The sequence below is a fragment of the Lichenostomus cassidix genome, chromosome W, assembly GCF_008360975.1.
Source record: "Lichenostomus cassidix isolate B80296 chromosome W, HeHo_3.0, whole genome shotgun sequence".
Taxonomy (NCBI): domain Eukaryota; kingdom Metazoa; phylum Chordata; class Aves; order Passeriformes; family Meliphagidae; genus Lichenostomus; species Lichenostomus cassidix.
Window position 1 is genome coordinate 8,455,504 of NC_139510.1, and position 27,978 is coordinate 8,483,481.

A 27,978-nucleotide genomic window follows, 5' to 3' on the forward strand; every position below is an offset into this window, starting at 1 on the left:
TTTTGTAGTATATAAGTTGTTTAGCTCCTTGTTCTGTTCTCTCTTGTGTCTAATTGTCCTAGGTTGCAATATAGATGTATTTAAGTATTCTATTACCACCAGCTGTGGGCTGTTAGCTGCTATCACCTGCTAATGACCCACTCTGGATGACAGACAATGGGCCATCAGGGACCCACCACATGACTCATGGACTTATCTCATCCCATTGTGGGATGCTCTGCCCAGGAGGGAGGAGCCAGGTGTTCCCACCTGGATATAACCTGGCCTTGGAAATGCCTGAGCTAGCCCTGTCTACTGGGTTCCCAGAGGACAAGAGCTACCACTGGACCTTCAGCTGGAGACCAGACCTTCACAGGATCACCGCTTGAACTGAACTACCTCAGTTGGACTGCTACCACCACCCTAACAGGGTGTCAGGTTGTATCTGACCTTGTCAGTGCTTTTCCTTGTATTATTTCACTTATTTTTACTTTCAATCTTGACTTGTGATCTCCCACTGGTTTGTTTTCAAGCCAATACACTAATAAATGGTAATCCATTTTATATCAGCCATCATTATAAGAACTTGCACACGAGACTGGGTTTCTGGGGTGCTGGTTGCTCTAAATAGGTTAACTGCCAGTTGTCACAGGCGTAGGCAACCAGTAAAAAATCTATCAACCCTGTCTCCAGTCATAACAGTCCCTAGTGGAGGAACAGCTTGCCAAGGGTCACATTGTACCAACTAATAGCCCTTGAAACTCCCCTGTCTTTGTCATCCGGAAACCTGGAACAGACAAGTGGAGGCTCCTCCAAGACCTCAGCAAGATCAATGAGGTCATTGAGGATATGGGTCCCCTGCAGCCTGGCATGCCCTTGCTCTCAATGCTCCTCAAGCTGTGGAAGCTTGCCGTCATAGACATTAAAGACTGCTTCTTCACAATCCCCCTACACCCACATGACGTCCCCCTGTTTGCCTTCTCAGTGCCATCCCTGAACCAGCAAGCCCTCCAGTGCAGGTACCACTGGTGCTTGCTACCCCAGGGAACGAAAAAATTCTCCGACCATCTGCCAGTGGAACATGGCCTGTGTCCTGTCCCCTGTCTGCAAAGAGTTCGCGGGTTGTATAATTCTTCACTACATGGACTATGTGTTAATCTGTGCACCAGATGATAAGTACCTGAATGTGACTCTAGAAAAAACTATTCAAGCCATTGAAAAGGCAGTGTTTGAGATACAGCAGGAAAAGGTTCAGCGCACCTGCCTGTGGACTTACCTGGGACTCTGCATCAGTGAACAGACCATCGTACCCCAGCAGCTCACCATCAGGGACAACCTTAGGACCCTCCGGGACTTGCACCAGCTGTGTGATTCTATCAACTGGCTTCATCCTCTGCTGGGGGTTATGACGGAAGACCTCGTGCCACTGTTTAACCTCCTGAAAGGCTGCGAGGACCTGGACTCACCCCGAGTCATCACAGAGGAGGCCCGGGAGTCCATTGCTAAGGTACAGGTTGCCCTGTCACCAAGCCCATTGGACAAATCCTGAGTTACCCTTCAATTTCATCATTCTGGGTAAGTCACCCATGTTACATGGGCTGATTTTTCAATGGGCCACAGCGCAAAAAACCCCACTTCTTATAATACAGTGGATCTACTTATTGCATCAGCCGTTCAAAACCATAACCATGCCGCAAGAACAGATAGCCCAACTAGTTATGAAAGCCAGAGCACACCTCCGTACCCTTGTGGGGCATGATTTCACCTGCATCTATTTGCCATTGGCCAATAATACTCTAGAACACATACTCCAATCAAAAGAACACCACCAGTTCGCTCTGGACAGTTATCCAGGCAAGGTTTCAATTCACCATCCAAAACATAAATTGTTTTAAAGAGAAACGACAAGAGGGATCTCACGGCACTCTCAATATGAGATATAAAGTAAGCTCCATTTTATTTCACCAAACGAGAAACTTATATACTGTTACAGATGTTTCTAATTATAGATACACACACCTGCAGTCTGCTCTCACACATTCAGGGATCCTCCTGTTAACTCCCTTATTCTTTTCTCATAACACTCCTGACTCCTAATCTTTCTCATGGCATTCTTCCCACAGAACATTCTCAGGCAAACAAACCACTGTAGCTTGTTGGAATTTTACTGAAGCCTGACCATGCTGAAGCTTTGCTCAGGCCTGCTCAGTTAGCATGAGTTTTGCTGGAAAACTGCGTTTTCCAACATTGTTCAATTCGGCTTTTCATTTGGCCCCAAAAGAACTCCAAAGTCGAACCCCTCTCAAGGCTCTAACAGTCTTTTCAGACAGCTCTGGGAGATCCCTAAAGTCAGTCATGACTTGGAAGGATCCCAGGATGAAGATGTGGGAGTCTGACGTCCAGGTGGTAGAGGGTTCCCCACACATTGCGGAGTTAGCAGCCGTTGTTAGAGCTTTCAAGAGGTTCGAAGAACCTATTAATGTGGTAACAGATTCAGCTTATGTAGCTGGAGTAATTGCCAGAGCAGAACACGCTTGGTTAAAGGACATGTCCAACCCTAAATTGTATAAACTACTCTCAAAACTTGTTTTTCTACTCTCCCACAGAAGGCAGCCATTCCATGTGATGCATGTGAGGTCAGACACCGATCTCCCTGGGCCAATTGCCAAAGTAATTGGAGGGCAGACGCTCTTGCCATGCCAGTACAAGCTCTCAACATACCGGACGCTTTTGCTCAGGCAAAGCTAAGCCATCAATTTTACCATCAAAATGTACCAGCCCTCATGAGGATGTTTAAACTGCCTTGAAACCAGGCAAGGGAAATTGTAGTGACCTGTGCTAACTGTCAGACCTACCGAGTGCCATCACTGGGGTCCGGGGTTAACCCCCGAGGTCTAGGTACCTGCGAAATATGGCAGACAGATGTAACCCATGTTCCCCAATTTGGAAGATTAAAATATGTACACGTCTCCATGGATACATTTTCTGGAGCTGTTTTTGCATCCGCCCATGCAGGAGAAAAGGCAAGAGATGTTATGAAGCACTTTTTCCTTGCTTTTTCTACCCTGGGCGTTCCTGCTGAAATAAAAACCGATTATGGTCCAGCATACATCTCTAACAGACTTCAAGAATTTTTTAGCTTGTGGGGTATAAAACATACTATAAGCATTCCCCACTCCCCCACAGGCCAATCTATAGTGAGAGGATCCATCAAACAATTAAGAGGGTCCTAGACCAACAATGGGGAAGGTCAGAGGTCAATCCTCCCATTTTGAGACTCTGTAAGGCCCTCTTTACAGTACATTTCTTGAACAATTTGTTCGATGAGCCAACCCCTCCATGTTCTGGCATTTTAGTAATTCGACTCAAGCCAAATTAAAAGAACAACCACCAGTGTTAATCAAAGATCCAGAAAGCCATCAAATATCAGGCCCTTTTTCACTAATTGTATGGGGGAGGGGATACGCTTGTGTTTCCACACCTTCAGGACCCAAGTGGGTACCAGGAAAATATGTAAAGCCCTACCTCAGACCGTCGGTGACAGCTCTTGAGCAGACAAAAGATGACACCCCGGCCACTGATAAAGAAACCCCAGACAAGGAGACCTGTGCCGCTTGGAGAAGACGTCGGCACAAGATACCAGCCACGTGAACATCTTATTATGCTGCCTTCAAGCAGTTCCCCAAACCCACAAATCCCTTATCTCTTACCCTCATGTGTTTCCCTAACCCACAACTCCCTTACCTGTGTGTTATAAGAAAAAGGGGGGGATGAGAGGGGGAAAAGAAAAAAGTAATAGAGAACCATCTTTTAATAATCTTTGCTTGAAATCCCACAGAAAAAAAGACTACCCATACCTTTCTTACCACCATGCCTGTAATTGCCTACCTCTGCATTCTCCTGCCCTCCTGGATCATGTTAGCATCAGAGGTCGCTGCGTGGATTGTCCTGCAGCCAAAAGCCAATATGTGGGTCACACTGGCAAAAGCACTCCAGCAAGACCATATGTGCCTGTCTATGGGCAGCGTCAGTGACCCACTTTCGTCGTGCCTGGTGGGGATTCCTCTCTGTGAAGACGAACCGCCTTTCGCAAACCAGGTGCCCTACCAGGAGGACACTTGGGAGAAATGGGTAAACACACTGGTGACAGCACTGGAGGAACCCCACGAGTTGCTACTACTGGGGTCCTCCTGGGCTACCCATTGCCTCAAGTTTGTCTTCAGCCTGAAACGGGGGATGGCCTTATCCTGGTCAGAACACCATAAATTGAGTCATAGTACAATCGAGACACCTTGAGAACAGGTTTACTCCATCAGTAATTGGTGCCAGGATGATAATCTCATCCTGGCAGAGTCATCCATGTGCCCCAAAGCGCTGCCTGCAGGTGTGTTGCTGATTTGCGGGAATCAGGCGTGGTCTGGAATCCCATCCCAGTTCCAGGGGGGACCATGCACTCTCGGCAGGCTTTCTGTACTAGCACCCAACAAGACCCAAATTCTATATCGGAGAAACCATACTCAATTGGCCCGCCAAAAGGGAAGAATACAGCAATTAGACCCAAATTGTGATAGCAAAATTATTAATTGGTCATTGTCTAAAATGATCGCTGCACCATTTTGTTGCGGTTTAGAGGATGTTACAGCAGACTTTACCCTGGAGCTTCTCTACCCAGCCCGGTTCAGCGCCTCAGTGCTCCAAACCCTCTGTCCCAGGGCTGCACACTGCACTCTCACCGGCCGGGGAGCCATAAGACTAGCTCTGGTTCGTCTGCTTCCACAACCGGCGGTGATAATGGAGGCGAGGAGGGTCTATACGTTGTGTCCATGGAAGATGTTTATTCGCATGGTGCAGCAGAGGCCAACGACCTCCCCGAGGCAGAGATGCCTCGAGGGCGAAGGCCTCACATGCACAGCCACATGTGGAGCATAAACACACGTGGAGCATAGACGGCAAGATGGCGGAGGGTAAGGGGTTTTATAGGGAAACAGAGAGGGGCAGGGACAGCACACTGGCCCAGTGACCTCTGGGTACAGGGGAGGTACAGGGGCGGAGTTAGGAGTACAGGAACCAATAGGGGAAACCCAAGGGAGTGGCCCACGTGGGGTTAGGGTATAGGAACCAATAGGGAAAACTGGGGGCGTGGCTAGGACTACGTGGAGTAGGGAAGGCAGGACAATAGGTGACAAGTACAGTCGTTAAGAAAGGGGTGTGGGGAACTTGCAGCTATTATCACAATAGCATTTCTCCAGCCTGGAGTGGCGGCAGCAAAAGCCTTGGGTGAACTTACCCACCTTGAGTGCTGGCTAGGAAAGCATGCTAACATTACCTTGAGTGCCCTCTCTCAACTACTTGAGGATGAAGAAACCACCAGGCACACAACGCTGCAAAATAGAGTGGCCATCAACTTTCCTTTATTGGCCCATGGACATGGCTGTGAGGAATTTGAAGGTCTGTGTTGTTTTAACCTGTCATCTCATAGCCAGAGCATCCACGTGACGATACAAAAAATGAAGGATCAAATCAAAGAACTAAAGCAAAGAACTAAAGATGGAAGGAGATGCAGACTGGCTTGAAGACCTTTTTGGACAATGGGGACTTAAAGGATGGTTGACATCCTTGGTCAAAGCTGGACTGTGGGTGATTCTAATAATTTTTATTGTTCTAAGCTTGTTTGGTTGCCTTAAGAAGTGCCTAGCTAAGCAGATGGGAGAGGCTTTTCCTTTAAACAGAGAAGGGGGAGATGTTGCACTGGATGAGACCACCTTGGGGGCTGCCGGGGAGCTGAGGGGTCCCAGGGCAGCAGAAACACGGTGTTGGGACAGCTCCGATGTTTGAAGTTACCCCCCTGAGTATTGGATGTTTTCTCCCTAGACTATGATAATCTTCCTATGTTGGTTGGCCTTGACCTGGTCCCTCACTCCACCCCTCTCTTCTCCCCATTGGTCGTTGTATCCCCCCGCCTTCTCCCCGCCCCTGTGCCCTCAGACTATTGGCCCAATATCTCTATATCAATGGTGACTCAGGGTCATTCACCCTCTTTCACTGCTGGACACTTTCGGGAATAAACCATTCTTCGGAACTCCAAGCGATTGAGCCCTTTGAATTCTTTGTCTCTGGTAAAACGCATGAGCTATCCAAAGCTCCCTGGGTGAGTGTGTGATGTGCCTCCCACCAGCACGGGTGAGAGAAGCTGTACTGGCCGGAGTGATCTCTCGGAGCCTTAGAGATGCTTTCAGTAAATGCAGAGGCCTATTCCACTCCACACCCCCCCTGTGTTATAATTATATATGTCTCTCCTGCAAGTTATTGACAGAAAATGTATATGCTTAATTTTTTTAAGAGTTGGGTGGAGAAATCAAGTTGGAATTGAGTTTTATTTTCTTTTGAAAAATCACAGCTTTTCCGGTGTCCTGATTTAAAGAACAGATGTCTGCCAAGAAAGGTGGGAACCTCCCTTGGAATGAAAAATATGACCTTCTTCCCTCTAAATTATTATAGCTTTGAAATTACGGGGCTTTCAGGCAAAGATTTGGGAAAAGGAATAATAGTTCTTTACTACTGTATATATATGTATAACAAGACAAACAAACAACTACAATGTCAGCAACAACAAACAGAAACCAGAAACCTAGTAACAGCCTTCTCTTGGCTGTCAAGCACTTTCCCCTTTGGTGTAGTTATAGTCACAGCCAGCAGGGGCGCTGTTTGCTCCCAACCAGGTAGGGCAGGTGTGATGATTCCCCCGTGGCTGCAGGGGGCGCTGTGGCGCGAGCTCAGCCGCCTCTCTCCACGTGGATAATGGCAACTCAGCTGGCAGGAGAGAGAAGGGGCTTTCCTTTGCAAATCTCACTGTGGGGGCAGCTAGTCTCAGTGCCACTCGGGAAACTGAATAGATCACAGCAGGAAACCTCAGTGCAATGGGCTGGGACAGCAGAGGCGGGCACACCGGGGGTGACAAAAAAAATGTAGCTGAAACTTCCCAGCCATAGCAGGAGCCACGGGGGTCAGGGGGACACTGGGTGTTGATGGCTGGTCCCAGGGTCAGGCTGAGCAGAGGGAGCGGCCCTGGTGGGGGACGGTGGGCTCCCTGGACAGCACGCACTGGCTCTGGGCTCCCACGCAAGCAGAGGAGCGGAGAAGCAAGCTGGCAAGCCCAGTCACAGTGCCAAAGGAAAAGAAAAAAGAAACAGGCAAAACCCACAAGGCAACAGTATCTCCAGTCAGAGGCACTGTGCCACATGGTTGCTGAGACAATCGCCCCACCGGAAGGAAGCAGCCGCCCCTCACTCCCCAACCCTCGCGGGATCCTGGGCTGGCTCCTACCCATTGCAATACTCCTGCTCCAGGGGGCGGGGGGTGGGGGGAGTGACCATTCCAGACACAAAACAAAACAAAAACAAACCAAAAAATGGACATGGGATAAAAGCCATTCCCAAGACAACCAGTAAGTCTTGAAGTATGAACACTGTTAGCTTTTGTGATAAAAGCTTGTCTGCAAGCTCACTGACAAAGAATCCCAGAAAGACATGGAGAGGAAAAGCCAAAATAATAACACCCTGACCCAGCTCATCCCAGGTCCATCACAGGAGCTATCAGCTCTGTGATGGGCCCTATCAAAGACCTATCTCCACAAGCACAGAGGAGCACAGAGGTGCCAAGGCAGGCAAAAACCCAAAGTAAGGACTTGGAGGAATAGATACCCTCTCCTAGGAGACCCTTAGCCCCATTGTCCAGATGTGACACCCATCAAGATGAGTCAACACTAGAGCACCTTTTGGAATGAGAGGTTGCTGCCTAGAGGGTGGTATGGAACAAATTATGGGATGCAGGGGAAGAGCATTTTGGGATTGCACGGGATTTATCATGGTATGTTTAGGGGAGGAGCCAAAGGTAAGAAAGGGGAGGGATTTAGGTGATATGGGGAGGAACAAATATGAGGACAATAGAGGGGTAAGGGGATAAAAGGATTTACTGCATGCAAATAGGTGATGATTGGTGCATTTTCTTGGCCATGCCCTGCACCTGCTCAGTGCAGTTGGTCCTATCTTATTAAATTCCTTTCTTACTCTTTCATGGGTGAGGGATTCTCTATGTGCTCTGTGTGTGTGCAAGTGTGTATTGGGGGAAAGTGTCATCAGACCATGGGTCAGAGGGCCTGCGTAACTATGGTGCAAGTCATTGGAGAAACTGGAGTGACTGGACTTCACTACCAGCAACTGGAGTAAGACCTTGGGTCATGGCATCCTGTGTGTCTGTGGTGTAAACAACTGGAGTGAGTGAGGGTCTGGGTGCCAGCAACTGGGCTGGGACTGCAGGTTGGAGGGCTTAGGTGCCAGTGACTGGAAAGACCGGAATGAGTGAAACTAAGTGTCACCCATTGGGGTTGGGACAGGGGTCAGAGGTCTATTTGTCTGATGCTAACCACTGGAGTGGGTGCAGGTGTGCAAGTGAGTGTGTGAGCAATAGCAAAGATCAAGCCAGACCAATTTGCGAGTAGATGAAGTGGCCTGGAAGCCAGGCATGTGTGTGTGTCTCTCTAAGGGTGAGAATGGCTACTGGGAGAGCAGGGAGTCACAGCCAGCTCTAGATGTGCATGTGAGACAATCAGCTCCAGCAACTGGAGTGGGACTGTGGCCTAGAGGGCTCATATGTTCACATGCCAGCAACTGAGAAGACTGGGATCCAGGAGTAGCTACTGGGCAGACAGAATGCCTGAGTCCAGCTGCTGGAGGGATCTACATTATACATATATATAGATATTCTCAGTAGTGGATCTCCATCCTGCTCAGCCAGAGTGAGGTGCTGTCTTTGTTATGGATGTGCTCTGTCTGTGATCTGTATGGCCAGGCATGTATATATATGGTGTATATACATGCTCTGTGTGCATATGCTTACTGGGAATACATTTTCAGTCTCGCTACTGGTTAGACTGGGGTATGTGAAGCTACACCTCACCTCTCAGGCTGTCAGATCCAGTGTGGAAATCAAGTTGGAGCTGAGAATCAAAGTTTTATTTTCTTTTGAAAAAATCCCAGCTTTACCAGTACCTCTTGCAGTATGAACACTTTCTACCTTTAATATCAAGCATTTCTATACCTTTATAAATATATACATATTTTTATAGGTATTTCATATTAAAGCTGTTTAAGCATTTCATTAAAATAATGCTTCTTTCATGTGCCATTATTTCTTTTTCTAGAGCAGAATATGGTATGTATTGAAACAATTATTGTTATAATTTTTTGCAGGAAATAATGCTATGTATAGTTGTAAGTGGAGGAATTTGGAGTATATAGAATGCTCTGCTTTCCACCTTGTTTTAAGATTAACTGGCCTTCCTAAGAGGGTTGCATGGATTTCTACAAAATCTTAAGCTATTTGTGATAGAGTTCCTTAAACAATCACACTTGCTTTATTGGAGTTCAAACTCTAGTTTTGTGGTTAAGGACAAGCTGATGACTATGTCATTAATAAAATGATTGTGTGGTAATGATATAACACATGCAAAGAATTGCAGAGAGCCAGAATGCTTTCACAGTGTGTTTATGTTGGCTAATGTGTTTGTTGATCAACAATAAAAGTGTAAAGTCAAAGGTAAGAATTCTCAAATTGCATTTCCTTTCAAAACAGTAATAAATAAACCAGAGTTCTCAGGTAGTAAAGGAAGCATACCTAGTATATCTCTATTGAACCATTTACTAGTGCGGACAGATCAAGCCAAACTAGTTTTACATTTTCGCTGCATGGTGAGAAAATGGTTTATAACTGTTCTTACTCTGATGTTGGTCAGATTTGTCACATTACCTCTAACAGTAAAGTACTCCGTGAGAATGTCGTGGATTGATGATATGATAATCCTTTATCCCCTATCGTTGGCTTATATGCCCAAGAAAGAAAAAAATGTGTAAAAATGTGTGGTCCTGTCTCTTTAACTGCACCCAGCCGCAGAGAGAAACGCGGGTTGTTTTGAAAACATTTTCTCCAAGCCTTGCTCCGGGGGAGGATTCGTCGCCCGGCAGAGACTGCGTGCTGGACGCGGGTCGGAGTGAGCTTTGTTCCCGTTTTTTCCATTCTTCTTCTTTTTTCCTCGTTTGGACCCCTTCTCTTCGATCTGCTTCGCCACCCGGAGACCCAGGAGGGCCAGAGGACAGCAGAGCTCTCCAGGGAGCTCCACCCGGCCCCGGGTGGGGGGCAAGGAGGAGAGGGACTGCGTCTGAGAAAAGGACTTTTTAATCAGGTTGAATAACTGCCTTTCACCTTGTTTTTCCCCTTCCCCTGTGCCTTGTAGGGCACTCTGCGTGGTTTTGTTAAATAAATAGTTTTTTCTTCACTTCCATCTAAGAGGTTCTGTTGGGGGTGGGGGAGGGGGTATCGGGGCCCTTCGCTCTCGGAGGAGAGAGTCTTATCATTAACCCGGGACATATTTGGCGCCCAACTTACGGGGCCTTGATTACTTGTTCTACACCTTTTGTGGGGTTAGAGAAAGTGAAGAAAAAGCCCTAATAATTGCATTCTGGTTTTAATCGCTTGGTATTGAATTACAGCCATCAGTAGTCACTATGCTGTTTGATGGGAGGTTGTTTGATGTAATACTGTCTGTTTGGCACATAGGTTTGTTTCCCTACCAACAGGTAGGGGCAATCCTGTCCCTAATGTATAATTTCCACCAATCAGGGACACGACTCCGGATTGTTATAGTAATGTGTGTGATACTGACGATCTGTAAGAAGGTATGGGAAACAGTTAAAGATGTACATGCTCTGTTAGTTTCCTCCTCTAGTTTTAGTAACCTGTTTTGGAGTTTTGTTAGTAATATTACCCAACCTGTTAGAGAAGTAGAGGGTGAAGCTTCCTGGCTCCTCACCCATCTCTTTCCCTTTAAATCTGGTATATCAGCTTTTGAGAATATTCAGTTTCCCCTGGATGTTAAAGAGACCATTAACTTGGTAGTACAGGTGCTTTACCTAGGAGTTTCCGTGTATATGATGTTCAGTGTTACCAGAATGAGGGCTGAGAAGTCCAGAGGGGCTGAGCAGGAGCAGGCACCTAATCCAGATGTGAGGAAATTTGAATGGTGTGGAGTATGGGAGGACATAGGTAAAACTTTAAAGAAATTCTCTGATCAAATAGACTGGGAATTTCCCCCTGGACAAATCCCGAGACCAGCTGAGGTGGGGAAGTATCTGAAAGAGAAGTGCAGAGACAACTGCAGTGCAATATGTTGGGCCCTGGCATATGCTTATCGTACACTGTCAGATATTATAGAACAGGAAGTAAGGGAGCCTAAGCCAATGGCAGTTGCTCCTATTACAAGGAGCAGGAAAGCCCAATTTAAGACTGATCGCCCAGATGACAGTGGGGAGGGACCCTCAAGGCCAGCAACTGAGTCAGAGGTCATTGTTGAATCCATGAATGTGAGAGACCTTCACAGCCTAAGAAAAGATTATGTCCAACGAGATGATGAATCTGTGATTAGTTGGTTAGTCAGTCTTTGGGATGCTGCAGGCGATGTTACACTTCTAGATGCTACTGAGGCAAGGCATTTAGGGACTGTGTCACGTGACCCAGATATCAACCAAACTATACGAGATGGGCCTGACTGCAGCAGCCTCTGGAGACGAGCTATCAGAGCTGCGAGGGACAGATACCTACATCCCGACGATCTCTATTCGCAACAAACCCAGTGGAGAACCATAGAACAAGGGATTCAACGCTTGAGAGAAATGGCAGTGGTAGAAATTGTCTTCCCAGAGGACATAGCAAACCCAGATCCGATTATAGACCCAGATAGGATAGAATGTACACCTGTGATGTGGCGGAAACTCCTAAAGCTTGGGCCATCAGGGTATGCTTCTGCTTTAGCCATTATGAAGCAAGATGACGGGCATGAGACTGTGCGTGATATGACAAGGAAACTCCGGGCGTATGCAGATGTCGTGCATAGCCCAATGAATGCAAGAATCTCAGCTGTGGAAACAAATCTGCAGAAACTAGAAAATCAGATAGAGAAGAATCATGAGAAACTCAGTAAAGAGATTAAAGACAGCCTTCTCCAAATCTCAGCAGTACAGATCAGAGGTTCTGCTACCCCACGCAGACGCTCCTCAGCTAGGAGAACTGGATATATCCCTCGACATGAGTTGTGGGATTTCCTGTGTGACAGTGGAGAAAACATGAACAGGTGGGATGGACAACCCACTGCTGTCCTGGCACGACGAGTGCGTGAATTGAAGGAGGCCAAGACTCAGAGAAGGAACTCCACCAGAAGGGAAGTAGCTCTACTCAATATGTCTGATTCCGTTGAAGGAACCTCTAACACAAATACCCACCATGGTTAGAGGGGCCCTGCCTCTAGCCAGGTAGAGGCCAGGGAAAACCGAAATTTTTGGACAGTGTGGATTCGGTGGCCTGGCACATCAGAGCCACAAGAATACGAGGCTTTAGTTGACACTGGTGCACAATGCACGATAATCCCATCGCGACATGTGGGGACAGAACCTATTTCTATTTCCGGCGTTACAGGAGGATCGCAAGACTTGACCCTCGTGAAAGCTGAGGTGAGCCTGACTGGAAGAGAGTGGAAAGAACATTCCATTGTGACTGGCCCAGAGGCTCCATGTATTTTGGGTATAGACTTCCTCCGAAATGGATATTTCAAAGACCCAAAGGGACTCAAGTGGGCATTTGGGATAGCTGCTGTGGAGACAGAGGGCATAAAACAATTGAACACCTTGCCTGGACTGTCAGAGAACCCATCTGCAGTAGGACTCCTGAAAGGAGAAGAGCAACAAGTACCAATTGCAACCTCGATTGTGCACCGCCGACAGTACCGGACAACTCGTGATGCCGTGATTCCCATTCACAAACTAATCCGTGAGCTGGAGAGCCAAGGGGTGGTCAGCAGGACCCATTCATCCTTTAACAGCCCCATCTGGCCTGTGCGAAAATCTGAAGGAGAATGGAGATTGACTGTGGACTATCGTGCCTTGAATGAGGTGACTCCACCTCTGAGTGCTGCTGTGACAGACATGCTGGAGCTCCAGTATGAGCTAGAGTCCAAGGCAGCAAAGTGGTATGCTACTATTGACATTGCAAATGCATTTTTCTCCATTCCTCTGGCAGCAGAGTGCAGACCTCAGTTTGCTTTCACCTGGAGGGGCGTGCAGTACACCTGGAACCGATTGCCCCAGGGGTGGAAACACAGTCCCACCATTTGTCATGGACTGATCCAGGCTGCACTGGAAAAGGGTGGGGCTCCAGACCATTTGCAATACATTGATGACATCATTGTGTGGGGAGACACAGCAGAAGAAGTATTTGAGAAAGGAAAGGAAGTAATCCAGATTCTCCTGGAAGCCGGTTTCGCTATAAAAAAGAGCAAAGTCAAAGGGCCTGCCAAAGAGATCCAGTTCCTAGGAGTGAAGTGGCAAGATGGACGGCGTCAGATTCCTACTGAGGTTATCAATAAAATCATCACAATGTCCCCCCCAACCAACATGAAGGAGACACAAGCCTTCCTAGGCGCCATAGGCTTTTGGAGAATGCACATCCCTGAGTACAGCCAGATCGTGAGTCCTCTCTACCTCATAACCCGCAAGAAGAACGATTTCCACTGGGGCCCTGAACAGCAGCAAGCCTTCACCCAGATCAAGCAGGAGATTGCTCATGCGGTAGCCCTTGGCCCAGTCAGGACAGGGCCAGAAGTAAAGAATGTGCTTTACTCTGCAGCTGGGAGCCATGGCCTGTCCTGGAGCCTTTGGCAGAAGGTGCCTGGTGAGACCCGAGGTCGACCACTGGGATTTTGGAGCCGAAGTTACAGAGGGTCTGAAGCCAACTACACCCCAACAGAGAAAGAAATCCTAGCAGCATATGAAGGAGTCCAAGCTGCCTCAGAGGTAATTGGCACAGAAGCACAACTCCTCCTGGCACCTCGACTACCGGTGCTGGGGTGGATGTTTAAAGCAGAGGTTCCCTCTACTCATCATGCCACCAATGGCACATGGAGCAAATGGATTGCCCTCATCACACAGTGCGCCCGTATGGGAAATCTGAATCGCCCTGGGATTTTGGAAATAATTACAAATTGGCCTGAAGGTGAAAATTTTAGTCTGACTGAGGAAGAGGAGCTGGAACAGGTGACCCGTGCAGAGGAAGCCCCACCATACAACCAACTGCCAGCAGATGAAACACGCTACGCTCTTTTCACTGATTGTTCCTGTCGTCTTGTAGGGACAAAACGAAAATGGAAAGCAGCTGTGTGGAGCCCCTCACGACGGGTTGCAGAAGCTAGGGAAGAAGAGGGGGGATCGAGCCAATTCGCTGAGCTCAAAGCCGTTCAGTTAGCCCTGGACATTGCTGAAAGAGAGAAATGGCCAAAGCTCTACCTTTATACTGATTCATGGATGGTAGCCAATGCTCTGTGGGGTTGGCTGGAAAAGTGGAAGAAGGCTGGTTGGCAGCGTAGGGGAAAACCAATTTGGGCAGCTGAAGAGTGGAAAGACATTGCTAGTCGGGCAGAGAGACTACCTGTGAAGGTCCGCCATGTAGACGCCCATGTCCCCAAGAGTCGAGCTAATGAGGAACACCGAAACAACGAACAGGTAGATCAGGCTGCAAAGATAAAGGTGTCCCAGGTAGACTTGGATTGGCAGCATAAAGGAGATTTATTCCTAGCTCGATGGGCCCATGATGCCTCAGGCCATCAGGGCAGAGATGCCACCTATAAGTGGGCACGAGACCGAGGGGTTGATCTAACCATGGACTGCATCTCTCAAGTTATCCATGACTGTGAAACATGTGCTGCCATCAAGCAAGCCAAGCGGGTGAAACCCCTGTGGTATGGTGGAAGGTGGTCAAAATATAAGTATGGAGAGGCCTGGCAGATTGATTACATCACACTGCCTCAAACCCGCCATGGCAAGCGCTATGTGCTCACAATGGTAGAAGCCACCACTGGGTGGCTGGAAACCTACCCTGTGCCTCATGCCACTGCTCGTAACACCATCCTGGGCCTTGAGAACCAAGTCCTGTGGAGGCATGGTACCCCTGAGAGTATTGAGTCAGATAACGGAACTCATTTTAAAAATAGCCTCATAAACAACTGGGCTAGAGACCATGGCATTGAGTGGGTGTACCACATTCCCTATCATGCACCAGCCGCTGGCAAAGTGGAACGGTATAATGGATTGTTAAAAACCACCCTAAAGGCATTGGGTGGGGGAACTTATAAGAATTGGGAGCGACATTGAGCAGAGGCCACCTGGTTAGTCAATACCCGAGGCTCCATCAACCGAGCAGGTCCTGCCCAATCTGAGCTTCTACATACAGTGGATGGAGATAAGGTCCCAGCAGTACATGCCAGAGGCTTGTTAGGGAAAACTGTCTGGATTGATTCTGCCTCACATAAAGACAAACCCATCCGTGGGGTTGTCTTTGCCCAGGGACCAGGGTGTACTTGGTGGATAATGCAGGAAGATGGAAAAACACAATGTGTCCCTCAGGGAAATTTAATTTTGGGTGAAGGCCACATGTAAGGTTGGGATGGCAACATACCACCGTTCACCGTTCGTGACATTATTTGTACATAGTTATGTGTATATATGTATATATGTATATATGTATATATGTATATATGTATATATGTATGTGTGTATGTATGTATATAGGTGTATATATATATGTGTGTGTTTGAAGTTGGAAGATGTTAAGGTGGGCCTTAAGCCAACGCTATGGAATAAGGGGTGGAATGTCGTGGATTGATGATATGATAATCCTTTATCCCCTATCGTTGGCTTATATGCCCAAGAAAGAAAAAAATGTGTAAAAATGTGTGGTCCTGTCTCTTTAACTGCACCCAGCCGCAGAGAGAAACGCGGGTTGTTTTGAAAACATTTTCTCCAAGCCTCGCTTCGGGGGAGGATTCGTCGCCCGGCAGAGACTGCGTGCTGGACGGGGGTCGGAGTGAGCTCTGTTCCCGTTTTTTCCATTCTTCTTCTTTTTTTCCTCGTTCGGACCCCTTCTCTTCGATCTGCTTTGCCACCCGGAGACCCAGGAGGGCCAGAGGACAGCAGAGCTCTCAGGGAGCTCCACCCGGCCCCGGGTGGGGGGCGAGGAGGAGAGGGACTGCGTCTGAGAAAAGGACTTTTTAATCAGGTTGAATAACTGCCTTTCACCTTGTTTTTCCCCTTCCCCTGTGCCTTGTAGGGCACTCTGCGTGGTTTTGTTAAATAAATAGTTTTTTCTTCACTTCCATCTAAGAGGTTCTGTTGGGGGTGGGGGAGGGGGTATCGGGGCCCTTCGCTCTCGGAGGAGAGAGTCTTATCATTAACCCGGGACAGAGAATTCTAAAATGTTTGCTCACTTCAGATGTGGAGACAAGACTGCCATTGGCTGAATCAGTAACTGTAGCAATGAGACATGGACAGTGCTTCTTGAGGAGAGAATCACTTTAATGCAGCTACAGACAGTCTTTTATACTATACAGCTAGGTAAAACTTTTATACTGTGCTAAAAATATTCCAGCTAAAATTATACTTGTTAGCATTCTTGTTTACTAAACAAACACACACTGGCTGTGTCCATATCCCCTATCACCTCTCGTGCGGCTGTCCACGCGCTGTTCTGGCCTATGAGGATTCTGGTCAGGTGTCGATCACACAGGTGCTTATATAAGTTGTTTTTGCCTGCATGTCAGCTATAGTTTCCTAAAATGCTTTTTAGTGGGCAAGAGTGAGCAAAAGGCCTTTCACCTTATTCTATAGGATTTTTCTTGTCTCTTACAAGTAACATTAGTCCTGTATCTTGTATGTTTTTCTTAGGAATTATTTTTGGAAAACCCTTTAGATAACTTTAGAGGTGTTCTTTAACACTTATTTGTATGCATTTTTTAATTTAAATAATCCCATCTTAATGATGGAGAAATACAAAATATATCCTTTATAAAATTGTACAAACCATATAAACACCAAGGTCATGGAGGAAGGAGGGTAAGGAAGGGCTCTAGGCACAGGAGCAAAGATTCCCTTGCAATCTGTGTAATAGACCATTGTCTCAGTTTGAGACAAATTAGGGGGGTGAACGCTCCCAAATTCCGGGGAGCCCCTCTCCCACTCAGGTCCAGAAGTAATTTCCTTAGAGGAAAGTGAAAAGAAAAAATCTGTTTATTTAACAAAACAAAACAGAATGCCCACAAGGCACGTACAATGTTATCATTTTTCTGAGTAAGGCTGTACTTTCGAAAAATCCTGGCAAACTTATGCTTACATTAGAAAACTATTGACTGTGAAGCAGGCATTTTCAATAATGCTTATAGTCATCACAGGTCACTCCTGAAGCTGACTTATGTGCAATCATGACATATTTTCCAAACCTTTAAAATCTTTCCGGTTAATCCTGCAGAAATTCAGCCCTCTAGAGTTCCATGTTTCTGTTATCTCATTCACCACTCTGTTGATTGCTTGCAAATTTTCAGTAGTTTTCTTGTAACAATGGAGTCAAAACGAGTTAAATTCTGCTGTATTTGAAACTTTTAAAGTAACACTTTCACCTTTGAATCTCGTTTTGGTAAATTTAAGGCTCAAAAGATGCAAAGGCATCCAAAGTGACTACTTCATTGAAGTCAAGGGAATTTTTTTCACAGGTATACATTGAACAATGTCTGTGTGCATGCGAGTGTAAAAGTGCTGCAGCAAATGTACTAGGAATGCTGTTCTAGCTTCTTAAGTATTTTAAATTTGTAAGTTAGGCCTGTAAGTCAGTTGCTACTGTGTTATGGCAAATTCTATATTAATAAATTGCTAAATAGTTTAATGTAAGTTATCTGTTAAGTTTCTACTGGTCCCTGGAACTTGCCTGTTTTTGTCATTCAGAAAAAGAATGGTAAGTGGAGCTTGCTGCATGATTTGAGAAAAATTAATGTGGTGATGGGAGACGTGTGCCCTGCAGCCAGGGCTCCCACTGCTTTTTTACCATTCCACTGCATCCTGACAATGCTCCAAAATTTCTTTTTCTGTGTCAAGCCCTAATTTACAGGAACCCCTGAAACTGTTTCATTGGGTGATGCTACCACAAGGAATGAAAAACAGCCCAACCATATGCCAGTGGTTTGTGGCACGTGTTTTGAGCTCTGTGCATCAGCTAGCGCCCGAGGCTCTCACATACCATTATATGGATGATATCCTTGTGGCTGCCTCCCAACCTCATGTTATGCAGAAATCCCTAGCCCTCACCACAGAGTTTGCCTGTTATTGAAGCTACACTCTGTTAAGTGTTAGCTTTAAATTCTGTTAAGTCTAGGTGTTAAGGTTAAGTTCTGTTAAGTTTAAGTGATGTTATGTTTGAGTAAAGTTAAGTTTAAGCTCTGTTGTAATATGCTCATTTACTTTAAAGAATACAGTTCTTCTGCTATGGAGATAAGATAAAGCTTTAAAACAGAAACCTTCCTGATGAAGATTTAACCATGTGAACATATGGTCTATTGGATCCTTGGTTTCGTCAAGAATTCTGTGGGTCTAGTTGTTCTACACTGGTTGATTAGTATTGCTATTCATAACAATCTTTGCCATTTTATCTTCCATAGGTAATACAGAAGAATGGGTAACAATTTGAAATTATGGATATTATTAATTGTAAGATGCTTTGCTTTATTTTCATATATGCATAGATGTGTGAAAAATATATCTCACCTTTTTAGAATGGTTACTGTTACTGTATTAATGATTTTAGATATGTTGATAGTGTAATGACATGAATTCACTGAGCTTTTATAAAGAATATTATCCAGAAGATATTATTTGATGTTACACATATGCATTCCTTTAGTTATTTGCAGTTTGTTTATGGTACCATTGATTACTTAGTAAAAATTAAATGGCAATGTCGGCTGCTTTAGAAAATTCCACATAACCTTGTGTAGTTATCTGCGAGAAGTGTATCATTTTAAGAGACTTTCCCAATTGATATTAATAGAGGCTTGTTTGTAGGATGTTTTAGGGAGACCCTCCCAGTCGAGGCCTAGGTTCTGGCCAAGCCCTGGCCCTGGCTGGATGGGAAGTATGCCATCAGTTCCAGTTGTTTCTTCACTAAAAATGTAATTGAGTCACTCTGAGTTCCTGATTTGGGCTTATGAAAGCTGGACCCCCTTCAGGGTAAACTTGGAATCCTTGCTGGGGAAAGGTTCTCCAGGTCCTGCCTGTGAAATGAGGTTCCCCAGCGATTGCAGACTCTGGGTGATAGTAGAGTGCTTAGGCAATTGATGATGTACTTTCCTAAATCACTATCCTTTCTCTCATGTACCAATGTGTGCATGTAGAGCTGAGCATGTAGTAAGCTTATTGTTCTATTCCATGTATTGTTACACCTTTGTGTTGTTTTCATATTCATACCGAGAGAAGCACATTGCCAAAAACAAAAAGGGTGAGTATGGCTCCTCAAGAACAATTAGATAACGCAATATTCACACTAAAACTTTTCGAATGCAGATCATCAGTTTTGATCCCTGACAGAGCGATACTGCTCTGAAGGTCTGCATGTGCAGTAAAGAGAAACGAACGAGAGGGAACTCACAGGCAGTCTCAATATGCGATATAAAGTAAGCTCCCTTTTATTTCACCAAACGAGAGACTTATATACTGTTACAGAAGTTTCTATTCATAGATACACACACACACCTGCAGCTGTTCTCACACATTCAGGGATCTTCCTGCTAACTCCCTTATTCTTTTCTCATAACACTCCTGACTCCTAATCTTTCTCATGGCATTCTTCCCACAGAACATTCTCAGGCAAACAAACCACTGCAGCTTGTTGGAATTTTACTGAGGCCTGACAATACTGAAGCTTTGCTCAGCCCTGCTCAGTTAGCATGAGTTTTGCTGGAAAACTGCGTTTTCCAACAGTTCTCCCGTTTCGCTTGTGAGAACAGACGTTGTCTGTTATCAGATTAATTCGCTTTGCTATAAGTAATTCTCATTATTAGAATTGTTATAAGTTTACCTAAGGAAATTTCATTAGTTATTTAGATATGTTGCCATGGTCTAGAAATTGTCATTGCTGAAAACATTCACTTCACAGGTAAAGCTTAGAGAACCTTTCCCGGGTAAGGACTCTAAGTTTACTTGGAAGAAGGTTTAGCTTTTATAAACTCAATTTGGTAAATGAAAATTAATTGATCACATTTTGATGCAGAATACTTTGAGACTCATGGCATGTTTCCCAGCCAGTTAGAACCAAAGCTTGGCCAGAGCTTAGGTGCTAAGTGGAAGGGTTTTCTTAGAACATCTTATAAACAAGCTTTGATTAATATCAATAAGGAGAGTGTCTTAACATGTTACCATTTTTGTAGATAGCTATATAAGGTAAGATGAAATATTTGAAAACAATAGATATTATTACTTGACTTTAACTAAGAAAATAAAACTGCAAAGCTTTTGTGAATAATAATACAAACTAACAAATTTAAAACTTAAATTAATATCACTAAAAATGAATAAAACTTAATCTTAATAAATCTTATTTTAAACTAACAAATTGGACTTAACTATAATGGAATTTAAAATTGATATCACTTTAACAACTTAACTCTAACAAGATTTAAAACTTAACAGAATTTAAAATTAACATCACTTAATATTACTCAACAGAATTTTAACTTTAACAGAACTTACAACTTAATAGAATTTAAATTCACTATTACTTAACTTTAACAGAATCTATGCTTAACTAAAGATACTTAACAGGTAATTTAAACTATTCAGTATGACTTCACTCACAGGTTTTCATTCACACCTTAAAACTCTCAAGAAATCAAAATCACTCTCTCATCAATCAGGCTTCATTTACACATTAAAGCATTCAACACACTCTCAGTAGGCCTACAATATTCACACATACACACAAATGCTTTAGTAAAATTCAATTTTTGTTCAAAGCTTTTAGTATTCAAGGTGTTATTTTTTATCAGGATAATATCTTATTACAATGCTTCTTTATTAGTAAATTGCTGGAAATAGGTTTTGGCCTGTTGGTCAATACGTGGCAATGGATGTTTCACCCTGCAAAGCGAATAATTAGAGGTTTTGGAGAGAATCTGCAGCTCCGATTCGGGTATCAGAGTGCTGTTTCTGCTGGCAACGCTGTTGGTTAGTTCTGGTTCGCTGCTGAAGCTGTCAATCATTTCCTCATCCTTGGGGAGGAGTAGAGTTTAGAGTTTCACCACAGACGTCACAGTTGGGGCAGTAAAGAGGCGTGGATGGCTCGCGGCTCCGCCCACCAGGGTACCCTCTGGGACTTCCGCTCTGGTTGTCATTTGGCCGGAAGCCACGGTTGGAACAACTTCCGCCACAAGTCTCCTTTGTGTGGCGTGCCGCAGGGTAGGGGCCGCCGCTGCTCCTGGGTCACTGGTCACTTTCTGTTTGTTCTTTTTGTTTCTGCAAGCTTCTGTACTGTGAGTATCTTTGTTGCAGCAGGAACACCAAACTCTTTCATTACAATTCTTCCGCATGTGTCTCTCACTCCTGCATCGGTAACATCGGGATGATTTCTGGTTACTCTGTTTCTTTACCCGCAATATCGGAGCTCGTTCTAACAGGAACAGATTTTTCATCCAATCGAGTAACTTTGTATTCTCGGCTACCAGCAGCGGCACCGTGCGCCCTCTCTCCCCCCCCCTCCCTGGCGGGGGGGGTTTCCCTGGCTGCGCGGCTGCCGAAGTTCCCCGCATAGCAAAACCAGCAGAGTAACTCATAGGTTTCTCTCTGCTCCATGCAGCTGTTATGTCCTGTGCCGTGAGCCACGCAAGGTTTTGCTCCGTGGCGTGTATTTGTAAGCAGGCTACAACTTTACTCCATGGTTTGCTAAGCTTTCTTGCTATTTTATCACAGTTCAAAAGCAAAACAGCTCCGTAATTCAGCCACTCTCCCACACTGAATACTGTAATAGGATTTGTAAAAAATCCATAAGCTTGTCCTACTGCCATCAGGCCAGCCAAATGTAACAGGCTACTGAGTTTGTGCTTTTCTAAAAAGCATAACAATAAAATTTGGGCTACCTCTGATTCCATTTTTGGTCCAGCTGGTTTTCGGGGTCCTGGTCAACACCGTCTAAGCACTGTATTGAAGCTCGCAAGTTGCCAGAGTTTGTTTTTCAGGGTCCTGGTCAACACCGTCTAAGCACTTTATTGAAGCTCGCTAGTTGCCAGAGTTTGTGCAGCTTTTCCGAGTATTAGCCCATCCGGAAGCGGGTCTTTTTCAGCCCAGGCTTTCATAGCCCCCCGGCGCTGCTCTGGGGCCTCTCCGGTCTCGTCGCTCTCTGGGCAGGGTCGTAAAATCCATTGTCAGGGTTCGTAGTCGTCGGTTCTAAATCCTGCTAGCTCCGTATCACGTCGGGGTCACCATTTAAAGAGAAACGAACGAGAGGGAACTCACAGGCAGTCTCAATATGAGATATAAAGTAAGCTCCCTTTTATTTCACCAAACGAGAGACTTATATACTGTTACAGAAGTTTCTATTCATAGATACACACACACACCTGCAGCTGTTCTCACACATTCAGGGATCTTCCTGCTAACTCCCTTATTCTTTTCTCATAACACTCCTGACTCCTAATCTTTCTCATGGCATTCTTCCCACAGAACATTCTCAGGCAAACAAACCACTGCAGCTTGTTGGAATTTTACTGAGGCCTGACAATACTGAAGCTTTGCTCAGCCCTGCTCAGTTAGCATGAGTTTTGCTGGAAAACTGCGTTTTCCAACAGTGCAGAACCAATTTCCAAAAGTTTTATGTAAGGATCCACAATTGGGTGCTCAGTGACAAGGCCCAGATGATTTACTAACCTGGGGAAGAGGGTATGCATGTGTTCTATCACTAACAGGTCCAAAGCAGTTACCTGCTCGTCCGGCAAAAACTGCCCCATGAGTCTGAAGGACCAGTCCAACGACTCGATACCCCAGCTAAAGACACAACATCAACCATCAGCACACAGGTGAACCCAGAGATAACATGAGGGATGTTGAAGCAACTACAACAAAGAACTGACATCCTGATGCACAGTGTAGGAACGGCACCAGCCCCAGAGAACACCTTCCTGGCCTACCTAGCTAGCAACGGTACCATAAGAATTCTGCGATTCCTCTGGACAAACATTGATTGCCTCTGGGGAGACGAGGCTCAGTGAGAGAAAAAATTACCTAATCAGCATCCAGCCCTCACAGGCAAGGCAGGAGCAGGGGCAGGGTTGCCAGGACCATGGGGCTGTGCCTGGAAGCTTACAGAGGCAGCCTGCCAACAGAGACCTTGTGTCCCACAGCACCCACTATCATATTGTTGTGTCCCTGCTGACCTTCTTCAGCTATTTCCTGCTCCATGCTTCCAGAAAGACATTCAGTTATGTCAAAGTTAGCATTTCCAGCTAGTGGACTTCTCTCCTGCCTAAACAGCATGGCCCCCGAGCTCTGGCCATGAGCTCTGGAAGAGAAGCCACTTACTTCCAAGTACAGAAGAAGCAGCTCTCTTCCTGGGGACACTGGACACCACTATTTTGGTTTCCCATGCTGTGGGCCTCTTTGCCTGTGGCATGGCAGTTTTTGACAGGTTTTTATTGATTGTAATCTGTATACTATGTATTTTATCCTGTGTCCAGCAGATGATCAATAATAGTCCTGATAAGGTAATGGCTTTGCAGGTGCAGACTGTTTTAGCATTAAGGTATATGAACCCTTCACGCAGAAAACAAAAAAGGGAGAGATGTTGCGGAGCAGAGCAACAGGCCTTTAAAGCCAAAGCGACCTTCTGTCTCTGGTCTGGAAAAAGCCCTGGGACCAGTGAAAAACATCCTGGTGACAGGGGAAGTGGTCACAGGGGAAGTGGAAAGAGTGCACTGTGGGCCTGTGAACTGCTGGACCTGTCAGAAGTGAGGAACACCATTTGTTACCTTTGATGCCTTAAAGCTGATACAAATAAGAGGCAGACATAGCAGTATAGGAAAAAAGGGTATTACCTTGGTTTTAATAGGATCCCAGGTGCCCCCTCGTCAAAGGTGGAATCACACCGAGGAGCACACCCGTGTACAATGCGTATACAATTTTATGGACCTCACAAATTAGCATATCTACCTAAAATCCTCCAATAAGAAACTTAACAAATGAAGTGATTGTCCTCCTATTCTAATTATCCCCCCAAGTGAGACAACAGCCTAGTTAACAAAAACACGTTCCAGAGAGGAGGCTCCATCCAATGTTGGAGCTTTCGTTTTGAGATAGTTATAAATGTTTCATCTTCCCCCCAGAGAACCCCCAAACTAAGCTAAATATCAGACTACAAGAGTTATAAACATGTAGGGCTAAGGTACAAGGAGTGTTTGCAAAGGGTACAGGAGGAGGGGTGGAACCAGGCCTCTGCGTTTACCGAAAGTGTCTCCAGGCTATCGAGAGATCACTCCAGCCAGCACTGCCTGGTGCTGTACAGAAAAGCCCTTCTCACACCCGTGCCGGTGTAAGGCACATATTCTCACTCACCCACGGAGTTGGATAACTCGTGCGTTACCAAAGACAAAGAATTCAGAGCGCTCAGTCAGCCGGAGGTTCCAGAGTTTATTCTGAAGGGTTCCAGGGTGAAAGAGGGCGAGACACCCCAGCCGTCTACATTTAAAGGGGCGGCTGGAGGGTCAGGGGAGAGGAGGCGGGGGGAACACCACAACCACTGGGAGGAGGAAGGGTTGCAATCAGGGGTTAGGTTACAGCTGGGGGGATTTACATAATTTGGGGAGGAACCATCGTGTTCTCCAGGGGGGAGGACTAAGAAGGCTTCCACCAGTGGGGTTCTGCTGTGTTGGAACCACTCAGCTCCTCAGCAGTTCCTGAGATGGTATCACCCACCCCAACAACTCCCCCTTCTTTATTTAAAGGAAAGGCCTCCCCTACTTGCTTAGTTAAACACTTCTTGAGGCAACCGAACAAGCTTAGAACAAGGAAAATTATTAGGATCACCCACAGTCCAGTTTTGACTAAGGATGCTAGTCATCCCTGAAGTCCCCACTGTCCAAAAAGATCGCCAATCCAGTCTGTTTCTTTTTCTGTCTTCAGTTCTTTGATTTGATCCTTTATTTTCTGTATCGTCGCATGGATGCTCTGGCTGTGAGATGACAGGTTAAAGCAACACAGTCCCTCGAATTCCTCACAGCCATGTCCATGGGCCAATAAAAGAAAATCGATGGCTGCTCTGTTTTGCAGTGTTGCATGCCTGGTGGTTTCTTCATCTTCAAGAAGCTGAGAGAGGGCACTCGAGGTTAGGTTAGCATGCTTTCCGAGCCAGCACTCAAGGTGGCTAAGTTCACCTAAGGCTTTTGCTGCTGCTACTCCAGGCAGGAAAAACGATGCAGCAATCCTTTTAGACAATGACCAATTGATAATTTCGCTATCACAATTAGAATCTAATTGTTGTATATTTATTTTTTGGCGGGCCAATCGAGTATGGTTTCTCCAATGCAGAATTTGGGTTTTGTTGGGTGCTAGTACAGAAAGCCTGCCAAGAGTGCACGGTCCCCCTTGGAGCTGGGATGGGATTCCAGACCACGCCTGATTCCCACAAATCAGGAACATACCTTTGGGCAGCATTTTGGGGTGTACAGATGACTCTGTTGGGATGACCTTTTTATCCTGACACCAATTACTGACAGAGTAAACCTTTCCCTGGGGTGTTGCTTTTCTACTATGACTTAATTTCTGGTGTTCTGACCAGGATAATGCCATCCCTCTTTTCGGGCTGAAGACAAACTTGAGGCAAAGGGTAGCCTGGGAGGACCCCAATAGTAGTAATTCGTGGGGTTCCTCTGGTGCTGTTGCCAGCGTGCTTACCCATTTTTCCCAAGCTTCTTTCTGGGGGAGCACCTCGTTTGCAAAAGGCAGTTCATCTTTGTGGAGAGGGATCCCCACCAGGCATGATGAAAGTGGGTCACTGACGCTGCCCATAGACAGGCACATATGGTCTTGCTGGAGTGCTTTTGCCAATGTAACCCACATATTGGTCTTTGGCTGAGGGACAATCCATGCGACAACCTCTGGTGGTAACAGGATGCAGGAGGTCAGGAGAATGCAGAGGTAGGCAATTACAGGCATGGTGGTAAGAGAGGTATAGGTAGTCCTTTTTTCTGTGGGATTTCAAGCAAAAATCATTAAAAGATGGTTTTCTGTTACTTCTTTCTTTTTTCCCCCTCATCCCCCCTTTTTTTTATAAGACACAGGTAATAAGGTTGTGGGTTAGGGAAACACATGAGGGTAACAGATAAGGGATTTGTGGGTTTGGGGAACTGCTTGAAGGCGGCACAAATAGCTGTTCACGTGGCTGGAATCTTGCGCCGACGTCTTCTCCAAGCGGCACTGGTTTCTTTGTCTGGAGTTTCTTTGTCAGTGTCTGGTGTGTCATCTTTCGCCTGCTCAGGAGCTGTCACTGACGGTCGGAGGTAGGGCTTTACATATTTTCCTGGTATCCACTTGGGTCCTGAAGGTGTGGAAACACAAGCATATCCCCTCCCCCATACAATTAGTGAAAAAGGGCCTGATATTTGATGGCTTTCTGGATCTTTGATTAACACTGGTGGTTGTTCTTTTAATTTGGCTTGGGTCGAATTGGTAAAATGCCGGAACACAGGGGGGTCAGGCTCTTCAAACGAACTGTTTAAGAAATTTATTGTAAAAAGGGCTTTGCAGAGTCTCATAATGGGAGAATTGAGTTCTGACCCTCCCCGCTGTTGGTCTAGGACCCTCTTAATTGTCTGGTGGGTCCTCTCAACTATGGATTGTCCTGTGGGGGAGTGGGGGATACCTGTAATGTGTTTGATGCCCCATGAGCTAAAAAACTCTTGAAGTTTGTTAGAGATGTATGCTGGACCGTTGTCAGTTTTTATCTCAGCAGGAACGCCCAGGGTAGCAAAAGCAAGGAGAAAGTGCTGTATAACATCTCTTGCCTTTTCTCCTGCATGGGCAGATGCAAAAACAGCTCCAGAAAACGTGTCTACAGAAACGTGCACATATTTCAATCTGCCAAACTGGGGGACATGGGTTACATCTGTTTGCCAGACTTCACAGCTGCCTAGACCTCGGGGGTTAACTCCAGACCCTAATGATGGCACTTGGTAGCTCTGACAGCTAGGACAGGTTGCTACAATTGCCCTTGCCTGGTTTCGGGGTAATTTAAACATTCTCATGAGTGCTGGTACATTCTGATGGTAAAATTGATGGCTCAGCTTTGCCTGAGCAAAGGTGTCTGGAATGTTAGGAGCTTTCACCGGCATAGCTAGAGCGTCTGCCCTCCGATTCCCTTCAGCAACTGGTCCAGGGAGATCGGTGTGTGACCTTACATGCATCACATGGAACGGCTGCTTTCTGTGGGACAGCAGAAAAACAAGTTTTGAGAGCAGTTTATACAATTTAGGATTTGACACTTCTTTTAGCCAGGCATGTTCTGCTCTGGCGACTACTCCAGCTACATAAGCTGAATCTGTTACCAGATTAATAGGTTCTTCGAACATCTCAAAAGCTCTAACAGCAGCCGCAAGTTCCGCAATTTGCGGTGAGCCTTCGATTATTTGGATATCGTGCTCCCACACTTGCGTTTCGGGATGTTTCCAAGTCACGACTGACTTATGGGATTTCCCGGAGCCATCCGTAAAAACAGTTAGAGCCTTGAGAGGGGTTCGACTTTGGAGTTCTTTTGGGGCCAAATGAAAAGCCGAATTGAATAATTTGTGTTTTGGATGATGATTTGAAATCTTGCCTGGATAACTATCCAGAGCAACTTGAAGGTGTTCATTTGTTTGGAGTATGTTTGCTAAGGATTCACTTTCCAATGACGGATAGATGCAGGTGAAATCACACCCTGCAAGGGTACGGAGGCGTGCTCTGGCTCTCATAATTAGTTGAGCCACTAGTTCCTTTCTTGTTGTTATGGTTTTGAGCGGCTGATGTGGTAAGAAAATCCACTCTATTATAAGAAGTGGGTCTTTTT

General features: G+C 45.8%; 1 pseudogene; it reads right to left on the reverse strand.

Moving 5' to 3' along the window:
• Positions 1-3,903: 3,903 nt before the first annotated feature.
• On the reverse strand, positions 3,904-26,090 carry LOC146425446 (uncharacterized; annotated as a pseudogene).
• Between the last annotated feature and the right edge of the window lie 1,888 nt (positions 26,091-27,978).